The following is a 6,631-nucleotide window of genomic DNA, read 5'->3' on the forward strand; positions in this document are numbered from 1 at the left end:
TTTGTGTTCAGAGAGATTCATGGAAGAGACTCTGACAAGTCCTTTAGAATACAAATTTCTGATAACTTTAAGCATATCACTAAACTGGGTAAGAATTTCTAGAACAAATAGAAAAAGTGGATTCAAGAAGAACCTGAATTAATAACATAGGATTAGACGAGTTAATGAGGATGACTATTATTTTTACAATACTTTCTTGAAAATATTGATGATTCCTTAACGTTTTGTTCTCCAAATTTAAGGAAACATTTTTTTCTCTTAAGCTACCTATGACTTCTACCAATTTTGTTAATGTAGAGCTTTGTAAACAAAATTGAAACATTTACTTTTTCTGCCTACTTAATCCCTCCAGAATTCAGAAACTTATGATGGAGTCATGGTCCCATAAACCTACCGTAAGTTGAAAACCGTGTAAGTAAAAAATGCATTTTACTACACTGAACCAAATGTATGGATTTTTCCCTCCATTGACCAATTCTCAAAGGCCAGCTTGGTGACACTATCTACCTGGGGTTAGTGTCAGATCCCACAAGTTACGGACTCAATTTCACATGAGGGCTCCGACCTCAGATGCCAATTGCAAGTCCTGCCTCCCATACTTCTATGTATAAATCCAGGGTTCTTACAACCCCCTCCTCAAGTTCAATAGTTTGCTAGAACAGCTAGCTCACAGAACTCAGAAGATAACTCAACTTATTATCAGCCATTTGTTATAAAGGCTGCAACTCAGGAACAGCCAAATGGAAGAGATGCAGAAGGCAAGGCATGAAAAAGTCTAGCACATTTTGTTCTATTCCAACCATATATACTCTGAAAAAAGATAAAAATGTAAGGTGGTAAAAAGGTTTCGGTCATGGCCCTGGCTGGGTGGTCACCCAGCGCACTGAGGTTGCGGGTATGACCCCTGGTCAGGACACATATGAGAAGTAATCAATGAGTGCACAACTAAGTGGGACAATGAGTTGTGGTTCTTTCTTTCTCTCTCTCTCTCTCTCTCTCTCTCTCTCTCATTCTCTCAAATCAATGGGGGGAAAATTGTTAGGGCTTTAAGGGGAAGAGAATGTAGGTATGTGAAGCAGAGGGTATATGGGAATTCTCTGTACTTTCTACTCAGTTTTTCTATGAGAATGAAACTGCTCTAAAAAATAAAGCCTATATAAAAATGAAAGAAAAAAAATGGGCTTATGAAGGAGCATGCTTCTCCACTGCCATAGAATTGCTTGGGATAAAATTTGCTGTGTTGGTGGTGATCATGCTTTTCAAACATGTCAATCATTTAGGAGACCCTAAATTTCTATCTTATTTGTACCCAATAAGCTAATCCTTCCATCTTCTTAAGCAGCCATCGCTACTGACGAAATTAGTTAAATCATTTGTTTCCTTATATATCAGGGAATGAAGAATATTCAGAATCACTTCTCTTTCCCGTTAAATTCTTGATTCCTTGAATGTACAAACTGTTTCATCTTTTCTTAAATTACCAATACTTAGTGAAGTGCCTGGCATTGAGAAGGCAACCAGAATACAAATGAAGAACAGTTCTGAGTCATTAGGAATTTTCTAGCCTGTCAGATGTAGCTCAAGAGTCATGCTGCACAAATTACATCAACAATCAGTGGAATAGTAAATGAGATGTAGGAAAAGGCAACTGTAACTGAAAAACTGGTCTAAGAAGCTATTTGTTGCCCTCTTGTGTCCGCTTTTAGGAAATACAGCCTAAAAGTAATGATCCAGGGGTCCCCAAACTTTTTACACAGGGGACCAGTTCACTGTCCCTCAGACCATTAGAGGGCCGAACTATAAAGAAAACTATGAACAAATCTCTATGCACACTGCACATATCTTATTTTAAAGTAAAAAAACAAAACGGGAATAAATACAATATTTAAAATAAAGAAGAAGCAAATTTAAATAAACAAACTGACCAGTATTTCTTTTTCTTTTTTTTTTTTTTTCCTGAAGCTGGAAACAGGGAGAGATAGTCAGACAGACTCCCGCATGTGCCCTACCGGGATCCACCCGGCACGCCCACCATGGGGCGACGCTCTGCCCACCAGGGGGGATGCTCTGCCCATCCTGGGCGTCGCCATGTTGCGACCAGAGCCACTCTAGCGCCTGGGGCAGAGGCCAAGGAGCCATCCCCAGCGCCCGGGCCATCTTTGCTCCAATGGAGCCTTGGCTGCGGGAGGGGAAGAGAGAGACAGAGAGGAAAGCGCGGCGGAGGGGTGGAGAAGCAAATGGGCGCTTCTCCTGTGTGCCCTGGCCGGGAATCGAACCCGGGTCCTTCGCACGCTAGGCCGACGCTCTACCGCTGAGCCAACCGGCCAGGGCCTGACCAGTATTTCAATGGGAACTATGGGCCTGCTTTTGGCTAATGAGATGGTCAATGTGTTCCTCTCACTGACCACCAATGAAACAGGTGCTCCTTCCAGAAGTGTGGTGGGGGCTGGATAAATGGCCTCAGGGGGCCACATGTGGCCCACAGGCCGTAGTTTAGGGACCCCTGGCATTAGACTGAACTAAAGTGGTGATGGAAATAATGAAGAGATAGATGAATGTAAAAAATATTAAGGAGGTAAGATCAACAAGATTTTGATGACAAAGGGTGTGTGTGCATGTGTGTGTGCGCATACCTGTGTGTGTTGAGACCTAAGGTGAGGAAAAAGAGAAATTGAGGAAACTGAAGATGACTCAGGTATTTCAATTGGGCAATTGGGTTGACAGTGGTACCCAGTCTTAGTGGGGGTGGACTGTGCGAGAAAATGAGGACTCAATTTTAGACACGCTAAGATATTGAAATTTAACTTGCTCAACATTTATTCAGACTTCCTTCATGTGCATCCTTCTGCCTTACAGAGAGTGGAAAACTAAAAACTCCATATTCTACACTCTACTACAGCTGGAGTCTTAATGTGACTTAGGTTTCGACAGCCACAAGCACTAGCAGAAGAATTAATTCAAAAACAAATTAAGCCTGACCAGGTGGTGGCACAGTGGATAGAGCGTCGAACTGGGATGCAGATGACCCAGGTTCGAAACCCCAAGGTCTCCAGCTTGAGCACAGGCTCATCTGGCTTGAGCGCAGACTCACTAGCTTGAGAGCGGGGTCACTGGCTTGAGTGTGGGATCATAGACATGACCCCATGGTCACTGGCTTGAAACCAAAGGTCACTGGCTTGAGCCCAAGGTCACCGGCTTCAGCAAAGGGCCACTCATTCTGTTGTAACCCTCCAGTCAAGGTACATATGAGAAAGTAATCACTGAACAACTAAGATGTCACAACAAAAAATTGATGCTTCTCATCTCTCTCCCTTCCTGTCTGTCTATCCGTCCCTATCTATCCCTTTCTCTGACTCTCTCTTTGTCAGGGAGTGAGGATCCATTCTGCTGGTGTGAACTGTAGCAGAGCCAGGGTGAGCTAGAGTGTGAGTAGTAACATCTCAGTGTAGAAGGTGGCCTTGAGGTGCTGAGGAGCAATAGAATCTCTTGGGAGTCACTCTTGGAAGCTCAGCCTAGAGTCTGTTCGTTAGCTTTTCCCTGGTCTGTTTAATGATCCTGCTCTCTGTAATTAAGGCCTGACTGACCCAAGGTGCCTACGAGACATCCAAGTAGAGATGTGCTCTTGCACATTCCGACAGAGAACTCAGGAGATAGATGTAGATTAGGCTGGTATAGATCTGAGGCATAAAATGATAGATGGGAGTGGGTGTGATTAATAAGAAGAAAGCAGTCAAGAGAGGGGTGACCAGGGCATGAACCTTGAACACTATCCACATTCAAGTGTAAACAGAAGAAAAAGAATATGAAAGAACACTGAGTGGAGTTAGGTAAACAAGGGATGTGATGTCATAGATCCCAAGGGATGAGAACATTTCACAAAGGAAGGATTGGTCAATATTGCTTATTAACATTATAAAAAAGAAAATAATACTGAAATTTATCTATAATATTGAGTCTCAAAGAGGTCCTGGTGTGTCAGCTTTTCTTAGAATTGTTCAGAGAGGCCCTGGCTGGTTGGCTCAGTGGCAGAGCATCCGCCTAACCTGTGGAAGTCCCGGGTTCAATTCCTGGTCAGGGCACACAGGAGAAGTGACTACCCACTTCTCCACCCCTCCCCCTTCTCTTTCTCTCTCTTTCTCTGTCTCTCTCTCACTGTCTCTTTCCTTCCTGCAGCCAATTCTCAATGGCTCTAGTGAGTTGGCCATAGGTTCTGAGGATGCCTCCATGGCCTCCACCTCAGGAACTAAAAAAATGGCTTTGGTTGCACAGAGCTATGGCCCCAGATGGGCAGAGCATCTCCCGCTACTGGCCTTGCCAGGTGGATCCCGGTTGGGGTGCATAGGAGAGTCGACAGACTCTCTCTGCCTCCCCTCCTCTCACTAAAAAAAATTAAAAGTTAAAATAAATAATAAATAAATGAATAGTCCAGAGAAGTGAATTAGGTTTCAGAGAAAGGACAAGCTACAAATGTTGCTTGTTTGACACTTATCTAGTCCATTGAAAATTCAGTTTAACTTCAGAGGCACTGTTGTGGACTAAAAATGACTACATGTTTTTTGCCATTTCTCCCATCAAGAGGTGGCATCTATTTGTCTTACCTTTAAATTGGAACTGACTGGAAGAAGAAAGATGGCGATGGAGTAGGTGGACATTCCAACTGCCATCCCCAAGGACCAAATTAAATTACAACTTAATTTAAGAACCATCATCTTGAAAAGCCAACTTTGGACTAAACTAAGAAGTCTATAATCAAGGATCACTGAAGAAGGCATGTCGAGACTGGTAGGAAGAGTGGAGACACAGAAAGGGCTGCCCCGCTCCAGGAGCGAGCAGTGGCCCAGAGGGACTCTCACAGCTGGGTGGGTCGCCCTGAGAGGTGTGAGTCCTCAGCTCCAGGCCAGGATCCCCAACCTAGAGCCCCAGAGCCTAGAAGAGGCACCTACAAAGCATTTAACTGTGAAAAGAGCCAGGTTTCTGTTTGCGAGAGACAGATCTCTCAGACACAGACTCTGTTTTATTTATTTTTTATTATTTTTATTTTTTAATAAGATTTTAATGTTTTCTATTTATTTTTAGAGAGAAAGAAGAGAGACGGGGCAAGAGAGAGAGACAGAGAAAGGGGGGAGGAGCAGGAAGCATCAACTCCCATATGTGCCTTGACCAGGCAAGCCCAGGGTTTCGAACCAGTGACCTCAGCATTCCAGGTCGATGCTTTATCCACTGTGCCACCACAGGTTAGGATGCAGACTCTGTTTTAAAGAGCCCATGCAGAAAACCTCTTTCACAGCCACTCACCTGGGGCTCTGGTGGGAGAGAGCTGAGAAGACTGGAGTTGTAGGAGAAGGTAAAGTTGGAGGCCCAGGGACAGACACTGTGGGGATGGCCACCAGAACCCCTGTGCTGATACATTCTCCCATACTGCAGTCGCCATCTTTCTTAGGTGGAGCAATCCCCTCTGAGTGGCATCAGCCTGGGGAAAAGCAACTGCTCCACCCTCAGGATTCTCTCCTACCCCAGTCATGGCAATGGGTCATTCTGAGAGGACAGGAAGCAGGGGGCACATCAGTGATTCAGTTTTCTGGTGTTGAGACTGAAACTCCCCCCCGCCACTCTCCCAAGTCTATGACTGGTGCTTCCACCTCACAAGAGACTAAGTTGAAAGTGTGGATGAGTAGACCACACCTCTGGGTCTCAGAGGCCACAACCACCAGACTCCTGGGGCCTCACCCTCCTGAGGTCTGTGAAAAAAGTCTGGACAGAGGGATACCTGGGGCCAAGGTGTGGAGCCACATCCACCACCCTTCCTAATCACTGAATTGCCACAGGCTCCAGACTCTAGCAGAGGTGTTTTTCAGCAGCTGAGCCCAACAAGCAGTCAGCAGACAGGCTGCAGGAGGCAAGACTCAGGGAAACTTGGCCATTTGAGCAGACTTTCACCCAGGACCAGAGTGGATGAAAGCCAGCCTAGCAATGCAGCTTGATATTTCCATGTACACCTGGGCCCAGCAGAGGGAGCCACAAACTCTGAATTGCTTGTAGCTCCAAGAAGGTTGCGGCAGTGTCTCCCACTGGTATATGCTGGGTTCCTGCTTGAAAGGCCCAGGGCTGGCACATCCAGGGGCCAGCTGTGGAAAGTATCGGTTCAGGACCTAATAACCCTTGCTAGAGTGGTACCCTAAGGAAAAGCTCCTCACACCGGGCCCAGCTGAGGCAAGTTCCACTCTCTGTGATCAGCACTAGCACAGTGGCTCATGTGCATTGGATAGGGTGGAACTTCACAGTCAGCTGGCCTGGGCACTGGATATTCTGTCCTGCTAGGCTAGATTCCATAGGAGGAAGGGAGAGAGGCTTGAAGCATGGACATTTAAAGTGTGGGTCCCTGTGAGTCTACCATTGGATCTGGTCAAGGGGCTTAACCACCTTGGGGAGGGGCACAGTCAACCCCAGGAGAGGACTCTCTCAGCCTTCCTCCCTAAGACCAAGGTCTCAACAGCTGAAAGAACTTCTGCAGAGGGGACTGTTGACCACACTCGGTCTGAACCTGCAGCTCACCTTGTTGGGGAGAAATAAAACTTGAGTATGCAGCAGTGACTGAGGAATCAAGCTCAGGAGTAGGGGCCACATTCCCTGT

The 6,631-nt window shown here is 45.8% G+C and overlaps 1 non-coding gene across 1 annotated transcript; it reads left to right on the forward strand.

The window, feature by feature from the left end:
- The first annotated feature begins 4,003 nt into the window (after nt 1-4,003).
- On the forward strand, nt 4,004-4,079 carry TRNAV-AAC (transfer RNA valine (anticodon AAC)). The gene has a single exon. It is a non-coding gene; the product is annotated as a tRNA-Val (tRNA).
- The last annotated feature ends 2,552 nt before the right edge of the window (nt 4,080-6,631 follow it).

The sequence above is a fragment of the Saccopteryx leptura genome, chromosome 1 (assembly GCF_036850995.1).
Source record: "Saccopteryx leptura isolate mSacLep1 chromosome 1, mSacLep1_pri_phased_curated, whole genome shotgun sequence".
NCBI lineage: Eukaryota > Metazoa > Chordata > Mammalia > Chiroptera > Emballonuridae > Saccopteryx > Saccopteryx leptura.